Below are 21,009 nucleotides of genomic sequence, written 5' to 3' on the forward strand. Positions count from 1 at the left end.
TGCAGTCCCAAGTGTGTAATAAACTCAGCAGATGAATTTTGAGGGAGTCAGCAAAGTAAAATAGGTTGAGCTCAGCAGGGAATCATAGGTGAAGATAAATATTTTTATTATACCATAATTCCCCTTCATACCAAACAAAAATGTAGATGAACAGTGGCAAAACATTTCTGAGTGTGTTTTAACACTAATAATAAATATCCTACGATATATGATTTTATTAAAAAACACCAGTGGTTACTAAACAAAGGAAGGGAGTAACAACACTATTTCAGTTTTAAATGATCTTGTCTTCAATAATCTTTCTGGGATATATATTCTTTATACAGCAGACATACTAATAAATAAGAGTAATAGCATCAGTTACAAAGAGCATGCAGGAGACATCAAACATCACAAGTCATTTACAGAAACATTACATAATTTATTGTAGGTATGAACTAAAACACAGGTAAAATACAGATGCAGTATTTTTATTAGGAGAATTTTTAGAATGACCTGTATTTAAGATTGTAGCCAGAGAAGTTTTGACTATTTAATGTTGTTCTTTATTACTCAAATCAATATGGTAGTATTTGAAACAAACTGGATCAGAATTAAGTCAATGCTGAGTAATGACAAAACAGATAAGTGAAAAGATTAACCAACAAGAGTTCAGCAAGATGAATGAATGATGCCCGGCATCATCTTATATATTTATTAAGGCAACCTCATTCGCCATTCAGAACATTGGATTATTGCACAAATGTTCTCATTGGGGGATTTTCTTCGTTTTGTAAATCAGGTGAACCCTCAATCTCCAAAAAATGGTATTAGGATCTAACTCAGAAGTCTGAGAAACAAACCAATTTGCAGATGCATGCAAATTTGGTTACAGAATTAGTCTTAGGGAGGACTGCAAATGTGATGTCATTGTTTAAGTAAGGGACAAAAGATAACCCAGGGAATTGTGGACTTGTCAGCATGACGTCAATAGTAGTATAACTGATGGAGCCAAAATATAGGATAAGATAAATATACATCAAAAGCAAAATAAGTTAATACGAAACAGTCAACATGGCTTTGTCAAGGACAGGTCATGTCTGAATTTTTTGATGAGACAACATAGCCAGTGGATGAAGGTAGTGCCGAGAACGTTTGGATGTTTAGAAAGCATTTGATATGGTGCAACATATATTAGGTTGGTTAGCAAATTAAAAATCTTTGGGATTGATGGGTCCTTCAAAGCATGGATTAGAAGTTGGCTCAGAGATAGCAAAAAGAGGGGGATATAGATGGGCATTTCTCAGCCTGGAGTTGAATTGAAAATGGTGTTTTCCAGGGATCAGTGTTGGGACCCTTCGTTTTCTGATTTACATAAATAAGAGGTGGGCTTTGAGTGCAAAATCTCTAAATTTTCAGATAATACTAAGCTAGGAAGAATAGTGAATTATGAAGATGATGCTGAGCAACTTCAGACAGGATTAGGTCGCTTTTTCAGGAGCCAATGCAGACATGATGGGCTAAATGGCCTCCTCCTTGCTATAAAATTCAGTGATTCTAATTCAGTGGATCTTAAAAAAAAAGTCGCTTGAACTTTGCTTCATTGTGGTGTTTTTACTCTTGCAAAGAAATTTCATGAGAAAAGCATAGGTGAAAATTTTCAATTCGCAGCCATTGATTTCTTGCCTGAAAAATGAACAATCACTAATTTAAACAAAAAATATCACAGGGTGATGCCATGGCCACCTTGTTGATGACCCAAGTTCCAATGATGCAATTTCAGGATGGTAAATGGACAAGTAGCACTTTATTTAAGATGGAAAGGCACTTGAATATCCAGTTCAGGTTAAAGTTTTGAAGTTTATTTAATAGTGTCACAAGTTGGCTAACATTAAACACAGCAATGAAGTTACTGTGAAAAATTCCCTCGTCGCCACACTCCGCCGCCTGTTCAGGTACACTTAGGGAGAATTTAGCATGGCAATGTACCTAACCAATGCGTCTTTTGGACTATGGAAAGAAACCCATGTAGACACAGGGAGAATGTGCAGATTCCGCACAGATAGTGACCCAAGCCGGGAATCAAACCCCGATCCTTGGCACTGTGAGGCAGCAGTGCTAACTGTTGTGTCACCATGACGTCAGGTTGTATGTAAAAGCTGGCTTGTAATTTTCAGATAGGAATGGCAATGAATTGAGAGGCTCAATCAGCAGTTCTTAAATGAATTACTAGTAGCTATTGAAGAAAAGGCTGAAGAAATTTTGGTGAGAGCTTTTTGGGCCCAGGGTGGGCCATATTGTCTTGAAAATTTGAAATTCTTATATATGTATATATATATATATATATATATATATATATACACATATACATATATATATGCAAACAAAGCTGATTAGCTTCAGTTGGCAAATGTTTTTAACTGGGGAAAATAGTAAAGTGATAATTTCTAACATACTGTTTAAAGAGATGGATTGCATACTACGCAGCAGTTTTAAGCGACAAGAAGAAATCATATGAGACTAAGAAACATATTTATTAAAAATACACAAATCACACCAGAAAATGCATGTGATCTCCTCACCATTCAAGAGGACCAACTTTCCTTGTGAAATTACAATGTCCCTGCAGAAAAATGCATTGCTGGCTTTTAACAGGCCTAAAATCCTTAAGGGAACCTGCTTGCACATTTGAGCTAATTTAGCTTATGTAATGGTGTATAGAGGACAGAGGCATTATTCAGTATTCAGGTCCTTCTCCCGACACCAAAGGTAGGATTACGACCTCAAGTACATCATGTGTGGTGAAATTTCTTTTTTCTCCCTTTGTATTCTGACTGTTAAAGGGCAGTCCACAGTGGCCCAGGTCACAGTTAAAATCGATATGCCCAAGTCACTCATACGTTCACAGTCACTAAGCAATTCTATTTTCCTAGAAGAACAAGAGGGCACTTTATCCAGCAATATGGCACAGTCCAAGGTCAGAAGGTGGATCTGCTGTATTACCTGCTATATAATGCTATAAATTCTAATGTTTCAGTTCTGCCACCAGAAGTTGGGCAGAGAGTGGCTCTCAGCAACCTGTAGCTGCAGACAGATACTTTGTAACAAATTATAGGTACAGCTCATTTGCATGTATTACCTCAAAATGTAAATTATTTATAGAATATGTAGTAAGCCCATTTCCAACTTACTCTAAATTTAGAATGCTTTCAAGTTATGGAAGTTTTGTTCAAAGTTGGAACATATTACATACTCTCATTATGGCTTACTTTAATAAGATTTTCAAGGCCAATTGCTGTTACTTGTTATTAAATAATTAAGTTGTTGCTTATTTAAAGTTGGAGAAGGACCACAACTGGAGTTTCCTATGCTTGAAATAGAGCATATGGAAACTTAAAGCATATGGTAACCATATTTCATTTTCTATCTTATTCATGACAAATAAAACTGTTTATGATATTTGCAGATAAACTGCTAACATATGAACATTGCAAAAAAATCAATTTCTTTTGCCTGGAAAGAAGGAGCATGCTATTCAATGTATTTTGATTGTATTTTCTCTTGTAAGCTCGGTAAATATGGAAGCAACACTTAGTATAGTTTATTTTTTAAAAAAAAATTAGGCCTGACTTTCAGCCGCAAATGCCTAGGGTCATGTGCTTACTCCAACCAATGTATCAGAGAAATTCCTCCTTGTAGTAAGCAAGCTTGCTTTAACCAATGCACACAGGGGAGCATGCGGATCTATATTAGCCTGCAGCCAGCATTAGTGTTTGAAGTAGTAAATAAATAAACAAATGCCAAAAATTTCAAGTCATCCATATTTACTCTGTGGTGAATATGAAAACCAAGCATGAATATATGGACATTAGTGGTCTTCTAAGCTTCAATCATATGACTCAACCACAAGTCCCAAATATTGCAAGTCTTCTGGAGGAGGAGTAGGATAGAAGATGCTTTTTTAGGTTCAGTATGTTGTTCAATAATAGGTATGGAGCGTCTCTGCCATTGATGGCACACTATAAAATATTGGACATAAACTGTGGGTTTCTGATGGTGCCTGTTAAGATGTTGGCTGCAGTTCAGAAGGTCTTAGGTTATTTGTAGTCTTAAATACATGGGGGACTAAGACTTCACACTGTACCTTTTCATAAAATATATAGACATCCTTGTCATTATTCCTCAAAATTTTTAAAGTTGAACAAGACCTTTAAAATGGCTAAAATGAAAAGACCATAAATGATTAGGACCAGGAGTTTACCCCAACCAATGTATCAGGGAAATTATTTTTTGCTATAAGAAAGTTTGCTTTAGCCAACTCACAGGGGAGAACGTGAAACTATTAGTATGAAATTGTCTGCCTGTGACCCCTGAAAATAAAAAAACTCCACCTGGCAGCTTTAGGAACTCTCGCAGCTCATCATCTTAGAGAAGCCACTAATGACTCCTGTAGACCATACCACCTAACTTCAAAGAGAACTACACAAAAGCCATCTGCATTTAATAACCCAATCTTGCCAGAACGAGACTGATTATATGCAAAGTCAAAGGGCCCACAACCTTCCTAATGGCTGAGATATTTAACAGTTAGAGGAATTCAGACAATGGATGCATATTCTTTGTCAAAGGTAGCGGAGAGGTGGAAATCATGTGGCATGAGCCTCTGACTTACAGAACAAGCAATATAACCTTGCTGAACTGAAAAGCTTAGTATGTTAACATCCAACTAGCAAACCACAAGAAAGCATCTCAATCCAAATTGGATATTTGGCCCCGTACATCCTACTTCTTTTGGAAGGTTTATATCACTGCTTATAAGACAGATTCATCTTTGCATTCTGATCTCATCTTGTGAAGTCAACACCACGGGGTAAGTGAATGTTCCAGCATTGGTTTTAAGCATCCAATCTTGTGAAAGAATACCCCATTGGACTTTTATTCTGGTCTCTGGAACCCATGTGAAAACAATATTTCTATTTTTCTGTGGTCTTTGTACTGCAAATCTTTCTTTGCTCTATCTTGCTCTTTCTGAATACAAGGAAGACGATGTTAATTCAGTGTCTGTGTTACACATGTGTGCAAATAAACTAACAATTTGAGGTCATCTTATCTCAAGTTTACTGTGTAGTTATTAATAGTAAATTGGATCACACCAAAACCAAGGGGTTGGGAAATACACCACCACTATTATAAAGAGTAAACAAATCAAAACAGCTTTCTACTTTTGTTTGGGTGATGAGGAGAAATTTGTGCTGTTTAAATTGGCACCTGCCTGTCCATAAAGACTGGAAACTGTATACATAGTTACAGTAAAGTTCCAAGCTAGGAGCTGTCTCAATGCTGACTTCTATACATCACTCTGTCCAACACTATACTGAACCCTAGGTGCAACTCTTACACAACTGAGTGGGTGATACAGTACTTAGTTTCACATTAACTCTACCTGCCAGCCCCTTAAACTGCAGTGCCCAGGACTCAAACTATCCTTGGTTCCAACAACAGGTCTGAAGAAACGTCCAGATTTATTCTCTAAGACTTGCTTCCTATAGCATAGCCAACAGGGTAAATTAGTGCTCAGTAGTCATTGCTTTGGCCTTTTTCTTCCTTATCAATTCAAAAGTGTCTCAATAACAATTTTGTGTTATAGAATTACTTTGTATCATTAGTCCTGCTATTCTGAATTCCAGTCCTAGCTTGTTAATCATTTACATTACAAACATTCATTACCACCCATCTGACAGAATTTCCTTATCACTGTAAAACAATGCTGTGAAAAGGCAGCATTTTTAAATCCTCCAAAATAGATGCATGTCTGAGTACCTCCATGGTTTGTAAAACTGTAGCCATTCTAGAATTTTTCTTAAACAGGCAATTTTGTTTGGTGCAACAATTTGCCCAGTTTTTGATTAACAGCAACAATTCCTTAGTTGCTTCAAGCATCCCTCCACCAATCAACTTTTTCAATTTATTCATTTTTTGGGATGTGGTCAATGCTGGCTACACCAACAGTTATTGCCCATCCCTAGTTGCCCTTGAGAAGGTGGTGGTAAGTGGCCTTCTATTGCAGTAGTGCGTGAAGTGTAGGTACATTCATAGTACTGTTAGAGGAGGAGTTCCAGGATTTTGATCCTATGACAATGAAGGAACAGTGATATATTTCCAAATCAGGATGGTGGTGACTTGGAGTGGAACTTCCAGGTGGTGGTGGTGTTTATCTGCTGATCTTCCCCCAGTTTGTTGCAGTTGTGGGTTTGGAAGGTGCTGCCTAAGGGACTTTGGTGAGTTCCTTCAGAGCATCTTACACATGGTACACATGGCTGCCACTGTGTGATGACAGAAGGAATATTTGAGGAAGGGGTAGAATAAAAAGGGCTGCTTTGTCCTGGATGGTGTTGAGCTTTTTGAGTGTTGTTGGAGCTGCTCTCATCCAGGCAATTGGAGAGCATTCCATTACACTCCTGACTTACGCCTTATAGACGGTAGACAGGATTTTAGGGTCAGGAGGCAAGTTACTCAGCACAGGATTCCTAGCCCTTGACCTGATCTGACAATCACAGTATTTATGTGGCTAGTCCTATTCAATTTCTGGTCAATGGTAATCCACCCAGTACATTAATACTGGACAATTCAGCTATGGTAATGCCATTGAATGTCAAGGGGTGATGGTTAGATCCTCTCTTATTGAAGATGTCATTGCCTGGCACTTGTTTGGCATGAATGGTACTAGCCACTTGTCAGCCTAAGCCTGGATATCGTCATTGCTGCATTTGGAATTGGATTACTTCAGTAGCTGAGTAGCACAGATAACAGAACCTTTAGATTGAGCAGGAATGACCAATTTGTGGATGACATTTTGATAGCATGAAACAGTTCAATAGTACACTGCTTAGCTGTACACAGTGATTCAAACAATTCAGGAAGTTGGTCTTAAGCTAAATCCCAGCAAAGCTCAATTGGTGCAGAAACAAGTGACATACAAAGAACATATTATATACCAAGGCAAAAAAAATTCCAGAAGATTGAACAAAAGCTATGCCTTGTGCGCAAAGATCACTTACCACAAAAGGGGTGATTTAAGTGTTAGGACTTTAATTATTGCAGAAATTTTGTGGAAGAGTATGCAGTGTTTGCAAAACCTTTACAGGATTTGATTAAAGGAGGAAGGGAGGCTTTTTCCAATATAAAGCAAGCTATGGCAAAAGCTCCTGCATTAGGATTAGCAGATTTCAGTAAAATGTTTCACATTTTCTGTCAACAGAATGATGGAATGCAAGCCACAGTGGTAGCCCAATAACATGAGGACAGATTAAGACTACTAGGGTATTACTCCACTCAACTACGTTCAGTTGCCAGGGGTATATGCATCAATATGTGAGAGCAATAGTATGTGCCTTATGGGAAATAAGTGTTTCAAAGCCACTCACACCAAAGGGAAAATAATTCTCCACAGCTGTCCAGCTTTTAGAAGCTGGGAGATTGAAAAGAGTTTGATGGAAGACATTCAAAGTAGAAAGCAAACATCTTGCCAGAAGACAGGCATGTGGAAATCAGCAGGGATGTAAGGGAAAATCCTGCAAGAGGATTGACAGCGCAAGGAACAGAGCACAGATGTGTTGCAGAAATGAGAGAGCAAGTGAAGGTTTAGCAGAAGAATCACTCATAGGTGAAAGGGGGAATTAACCTATATGTAGATCTAGACCTATATGTAGGAGATAGAAAATATGTTAACGGTGAACCTCATACTGCACGGGCAGTGGTAAATGAAGGAGGAAAAGCGATTGCAGGAGAAAAAAATCCCAAGGAGTAATTCAGCACAAGTAGCAAAGTTGTTAGCTTTAACTGAAGCTTTAGAATGGGGCAAAGAGAAATTAGTTAATGTCTATACAGGCAATACGTTTTTGGGGTAATTCATGATTATATGACAGCTTGGGACAGATGTGGTTTCATTACATCTAGTGGGGCACAGGTACAGCATGGGAATTTGATTTAAGATCTGATCCAAGCAGCCTGTAGTCCCCCAGAAGCAGCTGTAATCAAAGTGCAGACACATAAGGAGATTAAGAGTCAAGCACAGAATGGAAACAGTCAAGCTGACAAAGCAGCAAAAGACTTGTTAAAAGAGAATTTGGAAGGGACACAAACAGGTGTGGCAGCATTACAAGATAGTGACAATACAGACATTAATGTGAAGAAGTACAGGAACAAGTGTCAGAGGAACAGAAGCAGAAGTGGAAAAGCCATGAGGACAGAAAGGTCATGACGGTGACTGGAGAAGAGGGGGGAAAATAATAGCACCAGAAGCAATGCCGCAAACCTTGTTAAAGGTATACCATGGATTGGCTCATACAAGCAGAGATAAGATGGTCAATTTAATTGGAAATTGTTGGTGATGGAAAGATATGGGAGGAGACATAACTTTCTGTCAGAGATGCTTACAGTGTACCCTGGTGGAACCAGGCATCACTGCAGGATTAAGATGGGGAACAAGTCAAGACACAAACCCAAAGAAAGATGGTAATATTTACAAATGGATTTCACAGGGCCACAAACTAGAGTGAAAAGGAAGATCTATTCTTTAGTAGAACATAGAACATTACAGCGCAGTACAGGCCCTTCGGCCCTCGATGTTGCACTGACCAGTGGAACCAATCTAATGACCCTCTAACCTGAATAGAACATAGAAATTATTGATCATTTTACTCAATGGGTTGAAGCATTCCCATATAAGGATGCCACAGCCAAAACTGTAGCTTTGATATTGGCGAATGAAATTATATCTAGGTAGGAATGCCTGTTCAGTTGGATTCAGACCAGGGCACTCACTTCACAGGAAGAGTTTTAAGAAAAGTCTGTAGAAAAAAACAAAGGTTTCACATATCATATCACCCATAGAACTCAGGAATGGTAGAATGAATGAATCGAACACCGAAGAATAGTTTAGCCAAAGCCCTTTTAAAAGAAGGGAACAATTGGGTACATATTTTGCTTGTAACATTGAGCTACTCCTGGTTGAGGAATAGCATTAACCCTTTTGAACTGATAACTGGGAGGGCAATGCGCCTCCCCGAGGATGTAATAACAGGGGAAGGAAAACATGAAGTTAGTGGAGAAACAGTGTTTCAGTGTAAGAGGGATTTAGTCAACCATTTACATTCTCTGAAAAAGCAGATAGTCACTCAACGGCGGCACAGAGATTGGATGAAATTGGCTGAGGGGAACACTCCTAAATTACTCACACCAGAGGATAAGGTAATGGTGAAACTCAATTAGATAAAAAAAAGGGCTAGGGATCCATTGGGAAAGGCCTATTAGTGTGATTGTCACAAGACAAACATATGGTCTTATCAATGAAATGTACAGTCCACAATGGCGGCATTGGACACAGCTGAAACCACATGTACTTGCTCAGCTACAAAGCTGAGGGGGGATCTTATAGAGACTTACAAGATAATGAAGGGGCTAGATAGGGTAGAGGTAGAGATATTCTTTTCATTTAGAAAGGAAACCAGGACTAGAGGGCACAGCCTCAAAATGGGAGGGTGGGGGGGAGCAGTAGTTTAGAACAGAGTTGAGGAGAAACTTCTTCTCTCAGAGGGTGGTGAATCTCTGGAATTCTCTGCCCATTGAAGTGGTGGAGGCTACCTCGTTGAATATGTTTAAGTCACGGGTAGATAGATTTCTGACCCATAAGGGAATTAAGGGTTATGGGGAGCAGGTGGGTAAGTGGAACTGATCCACTTCAGATCAGCCATGATCTTATTGAATGGAGGGGCAGGCTCGAAGGGCTAGATGGCCTACCCCTGCTCCTATTTATGTTCTTATGTTCACATCCTGATGAGCAATCCAGTAATAACAACATTGCTGTAATGGGTGGATAATCCTGTAGAACCGGGATCCTCATAGCTTTTGTAGCCGCATTAGTGATAATAGGGATAATTTGGATTTGCAGGTGAGCTAATAGATCAGACCAAATCATAGCACCAAGAAATCAGGGTAATCAGCTTGTAGCTGAATGTAATGCGGTTGCTACACCAGAGCGTAATTAAAAATTTTACTTGCCCAATGCTGGTCCACAATCAAGGACATAGAAGAGATATAGAGATTGTTGATAGTTGACTGTCAAAATGATTACATGTTTCTATTCTTTTGATGTGAAGTTTACTGGTTTTAATTCAGATGGGACCAGGTCTTCAAGTCATTCATCGTTCCTCGAGAACTGCATGTCAACACTTGCTTGTATATGGCATATACTTATGCTAGAATTTCTAACCACTCCATGTGTTGAGTTTGTTCGCATGTCCCTATACGTGCTGGGGGAGGAATACCTTTGTAGCCAGTGCCCGACATGGTCTGAATTGATTGTGTCAGACCAACGTTCCCAGTACTTTAGGTTCCCTGGATCTCGGATATCAGGATATTCTAGTGTTTATGACAGGATGAAATTCCTCAGTAGTACATCCTTTGCAAGTAGGTTAGATCACATGCAGAGATATACACCTGTCTTTAACATATCAAATCAGCTCCCAATTTCATCCTGAAACAAAAAGTACCAGAACCAAAGGGGATATATTTTATTGAGAATAAGGAAGGTCCTAGGAGTAATTTAGGTACAAGTGAATGTTGCAACACTGTAAACTGGACCAGCTGGCCGTGCATAAGTCCACCCAGTGGAGATCAATCTTGTAATGCCTCTTATTGCTTTAGGGGGAGCAACACCTAACAAACTCTTAATGGTAAATATTGGATTTATGGGGACAGAACATTTCCTTGGCTCCCTGTCAGATGGAAGGGATCATGTTATCTTGGATACGTAATGCCATATATTTAACATTCTCCTCGTCTTCCTCCTTTGATGAGACATCGACATTCTATCACGCTAATAGAATGCTACTTTGGCATGTTGCTCCCTTGGTATGGGATTGGGGGGCTAACACAAGAAGACAATAATCTAATTTCAAATTTTGTATAAAGTTGCTAATAATACAGCCAATACCCTTACTGAAATCAATGGTGAGATGATTGCTACGCGCACCATGAAACTTCAGCATTGAATGGCACTCCACTTTATTTTGGCAGCCAGGGGTGGAACATGTGTCATAATTGGGCCAGAGTGTTATACATATATACCAGATAATTCAGAATTCGTAACCAATCTAGCTGCTCATATTAAAAAAGAGAGAGGTTGAGAAACTCAAGCAGGTTCAACCCTTTACTCTCGGGGGCTGGGCTTCAGGCAATCTAGGCTCCCTGGGAACATCATTCGTACAAGGGATTGTGTTCTTTCTTATTGTGATCCTCGCATTTATTGTAATTGTGTACCTGCTCAAATGCTGCTGTGCACAAGTAGTCAAGTCTACATGGTGTGCAGTAACAATAGTGGCAGAGAAATTGAGAGAAAAGGTGATCCCAAATGCCAAATAACCCTTCTAGACCCAAGAACATTTAGTTAAAAACATCCATTTAGTGGCCTGATCTTGGGTGGGCCAAGGGCAAAGAGGGAGCATATGTTAGAGGGGTTAGGGTTAGGACTAAAAAAACTAATAGATCAAGATAGACTAATTCTGAGTGAAAATAGTAAAGAAATGTATAAAGTACCTGGAGTTACAAAGGTACAGTTTGTGAAGAAACACATTTAGCAACTGTTAGAAAATTTAACCATGTATTCTTTGAATACATATAATATTCTGTATTGAAGCATACACCTTGGCTAATGATACTCAAAAGGCATGATGGCGTACAGCTGAGCAAGAACCACCATATTCCTACAGCTACTGAGTGAAGCAAAATGGACTCTTATCAATGTAGGTTTTAGAAAGTACAAACTTCCCAGCCAATACAATGAAAAGAATAATTCAATTTTCCTGATAAGAGGTTGCTAAGTAGACAGTGGGAAAAGAACTTTTGAACTCTACGGACCTACATATGGGCATTGCTAGGAGACCGTGGGCAAGAACTTTTGGACTCTACGGACCTATGCTTTCTCATGTTGCCATGGAATGTGAAATGTTATTGGCCAAGGTAAATGATTCATGCTAAATTGATTGACTCATAACCAGCTAAGATGAGCAAAAGAGGTGGGGGGCAAATGATTTTTGAAAAATATGTAATTGTAATACTGATAACTGTGCAAGTTAGAATAATTTGGCCTGTCCCACATCATCCTCCTACGCACGTGGATCAGGCCTGGGCAATAAAGTACATCTTCAATCAGAATTACTGTCTCAGTGAGTTCGTTGTATTTACTGAACTGTAATTAAAGAGAAATCTCTCACACGAAAGCCAGCTTAATATATAGGTCTATGATAAGCTCCTACAGACACCCAGATCCCTCTGCATCCTCTCACCATAAAGTAAAAACATTTTATATTCTTGCCAAAATGGACAATTTCACATTTCTCCCCCCCATTATACTCCATTTGCCAGATTTTTACCCACTACCTAACCTATCTATAAAATTTAGCAACCGTAATTTAGTCCCTTCATCTAAGTCATTAATATCAGATTGTAAATGGTTGAGGGCCCAGCACCAATCCCTGGAACACATGTCATATCCTGCCAACAGTAAAACACACACTCATGCCAGCTCTCTGTTTCATGTTAACTAGCCAATCTTCAATCCATGCTGTCATGATAATACAGTGATTGTGGTAATGGACTCCAGTATTAGATACAATAAGGTACTCTCTGTACTTCATGGGGTAACCTGACCTGGTGGTCAACAGTCAGATAGCAGATGTAAAAGAGTCTAGCAAGAGTACAGATGCTTTGCAGTTGTATTCATGTTTCTGAAACTGTGTTACTAATAAAGTTAGTTTGCTCCAATGGTGTCAGTCATTCTGCAACACTGAAGCAAGACATGCCGTCAGAAGTAATCTAAACACATCAATGGAGGTTTTGAAACCACCGGCAGAGCTCAGTTTGGAGGGCAATACCATTTAAAACTGGAGAAGCTTCTAGCAGTGCTTCTGTCTGTCGCTCACTGTAACAGGCAGTGACAGAATGACCCACAGGTACAGTGTTCCAGCTTTCTTCACATAACAGGGGAAGAAACTCTAGAAGTTTAGAGCAGATTGGCATTTGAAAGTGATGAGAAAAAAATGACTAGAAAGAAATAATGGGAAAATTTCAAGCTGCAGCCCTAAGAAAAATATAATTTGTGAATGATACTAATTCTATACGTGCACACACAAGGCAGTGACAACATTAGTCAGTAGGTAACTGAGCTGAGAAAATAAGCTAAATTGTGTGAATCTAGAAAGCTTGAATCACTCATCCAAGGTAAAATCATTTTCAGGATCGCAAATGATTCTCTGAAAGAACAGCTTGAGAGAGAGAAGTGGATCCCACCCTGGAGAAAGCAATAAATATCCACAGAGCAGCAGAGACAACAAAATGCCATTTTAAACAGATGATGATAGAACTTAATACACAACAGACACAGAAGCAATTACATGCAGTTAAACAGAAACAGCACTGGGGCCACCTGACAAAGGGGCAAACCCCGAAAGCTTGTGGGTTTACTATCAAATAAACTGGTTGGTCTTTAACCTGGTGTTGTGAGACTTCTTACTGAAAAATCAAATGGATAACCTGAAGTTAAAAATATTGGCATTATTAAAACACTTAAATGCAGTTGATGCAAAATAGAGTCCTTACCAGGCAGCTGTCCAGCCTATGGAAAGCAGTGCAAAAACTGTGATAAGCTAAACTACTTTGCTAAGATGTGCAAATCAAAGAAAGTGCACACGACTGCAGATGAGGACGCACACACTGAATCTGAACTTTTCCTTGGTGCAGTAACAGCACATTGAAAGAAGACAAATGGAAAGTTGGTTTGAAAGTTGCCAACGTGATGAATTTCAAGCTTGACACAGGTGCACAAGCAAATATCATTCCCAGAGGCCTGATCGTAAGATAAGTAAAGGAAAACAGCTGACTAAAACAAAAATGAAGCTGTCCACTTACACAGGTGAAGAAATTGAAGTAAAAGGCCAATGCTCACTTAACGTGAACAAAAAAAGGTCTTCCATTTCTAGTAGTGAAAAGCGATGTAACACATTCTTGGAATCAGGGCTTTGTAAAAGCCTTAAGCTAATCAAGAGAATAATGACCGTGACCTCTGATAAGATCCTGAGGGAGTACAAAGATGTTTTCAAGGGGATTGGTTGCCTGAAGGAAAAACACATCATCAAGGTTGACAAAAATGTGAAACCCAAAATACACCCATCCAGGATAGTAGTTGAGAGACTGACAAAGCAGAGATGGACTTTATGGGGAGATTTCAGGTCATCAGGAAAATTGAAGAATCAACAAAATGGTTTCATCCAAGTGTAACTGTAGAAAAAATCAGATGAAAATCTGAGTGTCTGTCTGGATCCCAGAAATCTAAAACAGGCAGTACGAAGACAGCATTATTGGTTGCCCATAGTAGTTGAGATCACACATAAGCTACTTGATGCTAAATTATATTCAGCCTTTTTACGTCAGTCTAGGCTTCTAGCAAATCAAGCTGGTTAAACACAGCTCCAATTGGAGCTACAGGTTTTTACGCATACCTTTTTGTTCTAATTCAGCTCTTGAGGGATTCCATAAGTCAGTGAAGCAGCTGTTTGAAGGGTCAGAGGGCATGGGAACCTAAATGGATCATGTGTTTGTCTGGGAGCCACACAAGAAGAACACAACCACAGACTGAGGCAGGTGCTGGCAGAAGCTGGAGAAAGGAACTTCAAGTTGAAGCAGGATAAGTACAAAATAGGTCTTCATGAAATAAAGTGCTAACAAGTGAGGGACTAAAGCCAGACCAGAGTAAAATTGAAGCAGTTGTGAACATGTCACCTCCAGAATATAAGAAAAACTTAGGAGAGATTTTTGGGCATGGTGCCCTATCTTGGGAAATTAATTCTGCACATCAGGTCTGACAGCACCTCTCAAGAGAAATTTTACAAAATAACGTACAATGGCACTGGGAACAAAGTCACCAAGGAGCTTTGACCAGTCTAAAGAGAACACTAATCCAGTTACCGATGTTAATTATTACAACGTCTGTCAGCCAGTCAAGGTATCAGTGCACGTTTCAAAAACAGGCTTACAAGCTGTCCTCTTGCAATCTGAAGCACCAGTGGTGTATGCTTCAAAAGCAATGACTGAAACTCAGCAACGTTACACCCAAATGGAGAAAGAAATGCTAATAATGGTGTTTGGCCTAGAACATTTCTGCCGGTTTGCCTATGGCAGAGATGTCAAGGTACAGTCTAATCATAAGCCTTTGGAAGTTACACTTAAACCCCTGAACTGTGCACCACCACCAAGAATCCAAAGATTACTACTTATCTGCAGAAGTACCAGATCAGAGTTAAATATAAACTGGGCAACGACATGTAATATATTCTATCACGGACATATCTACCTGTCAAGGAAGAAGTAGAAGAAGAAGACGAAGCACAGGTTCACAGGCTGATGAAGAACTTACCTGTGACGGTACGAGATCAGAGAAGTGACACAGAATATCGCAATCCTGAGAAAAGTGCAGCAATTTGTGTAAAATGGCTGGCCCACACATCAGAGCAGTGTCCCTTCTGCTATTAACTGTACTGGAACTTTCCTGAGGAACTTCACGTAACAGAGAGAATACTTTGAAGGGAGAAAAGATGATAATTCTTGCAACACCGAGGAAAGAACTGCTGCAACGCATGCACGAAAGTCACCTCGGCAAAGAAACAGGCAGCAAAAGAAGTCAAGACGTAATGCATTGGTCTGAAATGGGAGCACAAATTGGGGAAATGGTGAATGCATGTACAGTGTGCCAAAAGTAAAGTAAGTCACAACAAAAAGAATCACTTCAATGACAGTGTCCCAGAGAACAGTGGCAGAAAACCGGAGTGGACTTGTTCACATTTGACAACAGTGAGTACCAAATAGCAGTTGATTTTTACTCAAAATGTGTCTGTGCTGCGGAGAAAGGATAATAAGAGCATCACTTTGATTTGATTTATTGTCACATGTATTAACATGCAGTGGAAAGTACTGTTTCTTACATGCTATACAGACAAAACATTTTCTTTTCCTTCTCTATGAACGGTGAGTGCAGAATGTAGTGTTACAGTCATAGCTAGGGTGTAGAGAAAGATCAATTTAATGCAAGGTAGGTCCATTCAAAAGTCTGATAGTAGCAGGAAAAAGCTGTTCTTGAGTTGGTTGGTACATGACCTCAGACTTTTCTATCTTTTCCCCGAAGGAAGGTGGTGGAAGGGAGAATATCCAAGGTGCATTGGGGTCCTTAATTATGCTGGCTGCTTTGCTGAGGCAACAGGAAGTGCAGACAGAGTGAATGGATGGGAGGCTGGTTTACATGATGGATTGGGCCACATTCATAACCTTTCATAGTTCCTTGCGGTCTTGGGCAGAGCAGGAGCCATACCAAGCTGTGACACAACCAGAAAGAATGCTTTCTATGGTGCATCTGTAATAGTTGGAGAGAGTTGTAGCTGACGTGCCAAATTTCCTTAGTCTTCTGAGAAAGAAGTGGCGTTAGTGGGGTTTCTTAACTATAGTGTCGGCATGCAATTTGAAATCAATTTTTGCTTCCAGGTATACCTGAAGTGCTGTAAACTAACTTCATTACTAACACATTTTCAGAATGTGAACACAAACTGCAAGACATCTTCAGCCTTGCTACAATTTCTCTTACATGTAGTGAAGGAGCAGTTGGTATGTGTTTTGACTAGCACCATTGCTGTAAACCAACTTTATTGCTAAAACATTTTTTAGAACGTTAACACAAAACTGCAATGCATCTTCAGCCTTGCTACAATTTCTCATGCATGTTCTATATGACCTCCAGGTCATGAAGTGCAGTGTGTACCATATTGTATCTTAATACTGGAGTCCACTACCACAATCATCTTATTATCATGACATGTATCTTTATTTTAAATAAACTTGTCTAATTTCTATTGGAACAAAACAGACTGAAGATCTTCAAAAGTGGTCCTCAATTCTCAAACACTGTCTCACAAATTTGCACAGGACTGGGGGTTTTACCACATACGTCAAGTCACAAATATCTGATAGTTGAACGGAATGATGGAACACACTGTTGAAGAAAGTGAAGGCAGGCAGAAGAGACCCTTAACTGGCCCTGCTGCGTTTTAGGGATACTCCGTTAGAGGGCATTGGATCATCTCCAGCACAGCTCATGATGGGGAGAAAACCAAGAACAAAGTTTCCAACAGTGCCTCAACTGCTATTTTCACAGAGTGAGCTACAACATACAGGACCTGCTCAAACAGACAGCAGAAGCAGGAGCAGTACTTTGATTGAGAAGTCCAACCTCTGCCTGAACTGACGTGGAAAAGCTAGTGAGCTTTCAGCAGGGAGGGATCTGGAATCTGTCACAGGAGAACTAAGGTCTTACACAGTGCAGACTCCAAATATCTAACATTATGGGCAAAACCAGAAATTTCTGGGGAAAGCAAATGAAACATGAACCTGGTCCGAACTAGAAAGTGTAGCTGAAGGTCAAGCACCAGAATCCACCAGTGAAGCAACAGATAACCAGACAAAACCTGAGAGTCCTGAAAACTAAGGGGTGGAAGTGACACTGAGCCAGAGGAAGCCCCTTTTCCTTCAAAATAATCTCTTGTCATCATTCAGAACATTCTGAAAGAATTGTAAAAAAAGATAGGGATAAGTAAAAGACAAAGCAGACTAATTAAATCAGAGCGCAAAATAACATACAATAGGATTTGTATACTTGAGTAGGCTATGCTCACAGTCTAGTTTATTCCAATAGAAATTAGACTGAAGTTTATTTAAAATAAAGATAAATGTCAAGGATAATAGGGTGATTGTGGTAATGGACTCCAGTATTAAGATACAATATGGTACACACTGCACTTCATGAGGGTCACCTGACCGGGAGGTCATATAGAACATGCAAGAGAAATTGTAGCAAGGCTGAAGGTGCCGTGCAGTTTTGTGTTCACATTCTGAAAATGTTTTAGCAATAAAGTTAGTTGATAGCAATGGTGCTAATCATTCTACATCATAAAACAAAACACATACCAACTGCTCCTTCACTACATCCTTTGCTGCTTGCCCTATACTTGGTGGCATAGCCCTTGCCCTCAAAATGGCAAGGTTGTGCAAGTTACAGCAGAATATGACAGATTGTGATGCACACTGAGGAGTACTGCAGGGTTTCTCCAGAATGGTCCAGGCAGCAGAATTGGTATTTTAATCAATGTTTTCTTGATGATAATGTGTGTAGCAGAACGGTTATCATTATGTGCATGCTACATGTGTGCATTTGGGTTGTGCACCAGAGTCGTGAGCCAAGTAGTTAGTGACCACTCTCTTGCTTGACAAATTGGCTCAAAGCCTGATGGAAAATCAGAATAAAGACATCATGGCAGATGCAGGGCGTTCACCTGTATCATATGCTAGTGTTTAGGATCCCCATAGAGATCGCTAAATTTGAAAAAGTTATTAGAATTTCTAATGACGTAGAAAATCATACAAGATTTCAGGTTTTACCTTTTGAAGAAATTAATATCTCAGTGGCCTTGTTCTCCTACAGTCAGAAGCAAGCCCAAAGCTGCTTCTATGAATATGAATGTAAAAAGAGCCCCAAAAAGTACTTTCCAGCTACTGATCAAAGTTTCAGGAATATGTTCAAGTTCAAAAATCTCATCTCCACCACTCTCAGCTGTTCCGGACAATAGCTGCACCTTATATTGATTTCTTAGTACACAAGGGGAAAGTTGCAGTGAGAGCCTGGAACTAGGCAATACAAGGCTGCACTGTCACTCTCTTCATACAATAGCAGATATAGGTAGTTGGGAACTGAGTAGATTGTGAACAGAGTTGAATGGGTTGAAAATTGAAGTTAATGGCTTCTGCTCCCCAATTTTCCATTGAGGAAAAGTCCTAAATGTTATATGAACTAAAAATCCCTGTGTGCAATTACAGGGCCCATTTCTTTCATTATGATCTCCCAATAAAATAAATCCCCATTGGTGGAAAAAATCAGGAAAATGTATGTTTAGGCTGTTGAACTTTTCAAGTGAAAATATACTGCAATAAGCCATGAAAAATGAGTTTTCAGTACTGTATAAACTACAGCTCAACAATGTACTTTAGATGCTATTCAATCATTTTACACCCGTTACACAGGCAACACAAATGTACCACTAAATTGAAGAATATGAGATACGTTGCATATTCTTCAAAATAAAATGCACATCATCATCACATTTTTTCCATGATTTGAAGAAATAATTTGACAACTTCCTTGAATTATGAGTTTTCCAATGTGAAATGCCCAAGGCTTTCTTTGGTACATCACTTATATCATACTGGTTCATTCAAGGACCATCCTGCCAGATGGAAAATCAATAAAAGTAATGCAGCTGTCTTAAATGTCATACAGCAAGTTTAAAATAGGCAGTTTTAGCTGCCTTATATCATAAAAAATAACGTACACTCGCCAAAATAAAAAGGGCCACAGTATTGTGAAAAAGAATGGTGCTATAATTCAACACACTACTAAAAATCTTTTATGTAATTCCTACATCCCACGTTCTTTTGTTTACCTAGAAATGTACTTCGTCCACATTTCTTGTTTCAGCTCAGAGGTTAGACAGATCAAAACTGTCCTTAGTAACACGATCAAAGTTCGCTCAACACACAAAGATACTTTTAAGATAATAATTGATAACTATAATAAACGTAATTTGTAACTTTCCTCATTTGTGTGCACGATTTCAAATATCAAACATAGCAGCCACATTTTGCTATTCTGTCTATTCATTGTGTCATGCATGTGATGATCTATATGGGCCATGTGTCATTTCTGTCCTGCATGAACCAATACAGTTTGCATCTGTTCCTCTGACTTTGAAATTTGTTTACTCCCTATTAAAATACTTCAACTGATTTGGCATTATCCTGCGAGATTGCATTTGCTGGTCCGCGTTAGTTATGAAATTAAGATAATTGGCTAAAAATTCAAAAGAGGGACTTGGATTAGACACTTAAAACCAAACTTATTTTCTTTTGAAACTAGGATCACACAAATCACAATGACAATCTTTTGTATATGTGATAATTAGGTTGTATGATTTGTCCCTGCAAACTATTAGAAGAATACAAATCTGAATGGGTCAATCGTATGTCCAAATTATATTACGCAACAAACACAGAAGGCAGCATTGACAATTCTACACTTAAATCAGAAAAGGAAATCAAGATAAACTACACTTCTTGCTAAATAATTAATTTGGTAGTGAGGATTAGTTAGTCTAAGCCTTGCACTGAAATATGTTTGAACAAATAGCTTAGGCACGAGTATGACCTTTGATCACTTGGGGCAAATGTTGCAGTTGGGAATTCATCTAAATCTCTATCCGTAGATCGATAGGCTGGGAGATGTGTGCAGAAGTTCAGGATCATTGTGAAGCAGACTGGCATCCTGTGAAGTAACCTGGGAGGAGTGTGCAGCAGCTCAGGGTCACTATGAAACAGATCAGGAGTGAACACTGAAGCCAAACATCAGTGAAAGGAGCGCATGGTAATCTGAGCAGCACACCTACATGTTCCGCCAATCGCCATCTGCCTCACCTATTATGACAAGGATGTAGGTCATGCATTGGACTCCTTAGTCACCTGAGAATTCATTTTTAGCATGGAAGCAAGTCATTCTCAACTCCGAGGAAGAAAGAGTTGTACTAAGCTATCCGTTTAGTTCCAAGGTTAAAGAATGTTAGACTCACAACGGTAGTTAAGTAACATTTCGAACTAGAAACAAAGCCCACGTGATTCATATTGCCATGGAGAAGAATGCAAAGGAAACTATTGAAAAGATCAGGTTACAGGTATTTTTTAAAGAGGAATAACATTGAATGTCGCAGACAGTGTTTTGAATTTGCCTGGATCTGGGACGGAAGGTTCAGCAAGAGGCCAAAAAGGCCCCTATGATTTGCTGTGCAGGAATGCAGGTGGAAGCTTGGATTCAGATTATAAAGATCAAAC

The 21,009-nt window shown here is 39.2% G+C and overlaps 1 protein-coding gene across 5 annotated transcripts in view; it reads right to left on the reverse strand.

Annotated features, from left to right (window-relative positions):
- Nucleotides 1–21,009, reverse strand: part of klhl29 (kelch like family member 29) — a 409,579-nt gene that overhangs the window by 181,521 nt on the left and 207,049 nt on the right. The gene's annotated exons all lie outside the window — the stretch shown is intronic.

The sequence above is a fragment of the Carcharhinus amblyrhynchos genome, chromosome 7 (genome assembly GCF_965287045.1).
Source record: "Carcharhinus amblyrhynchos chromosome 7, sCarAmb.v2.hapA, whole genome shotgun sequence".
NCBI classification, from domain to species: domain Eukaryota; kingdom Metazoa; phylum Chordata; class Chondrichthyes; order Carcharhiniformes; family Carcharhinidae; genus Carcharhinus; species Carcharhinus amblyrhynchos.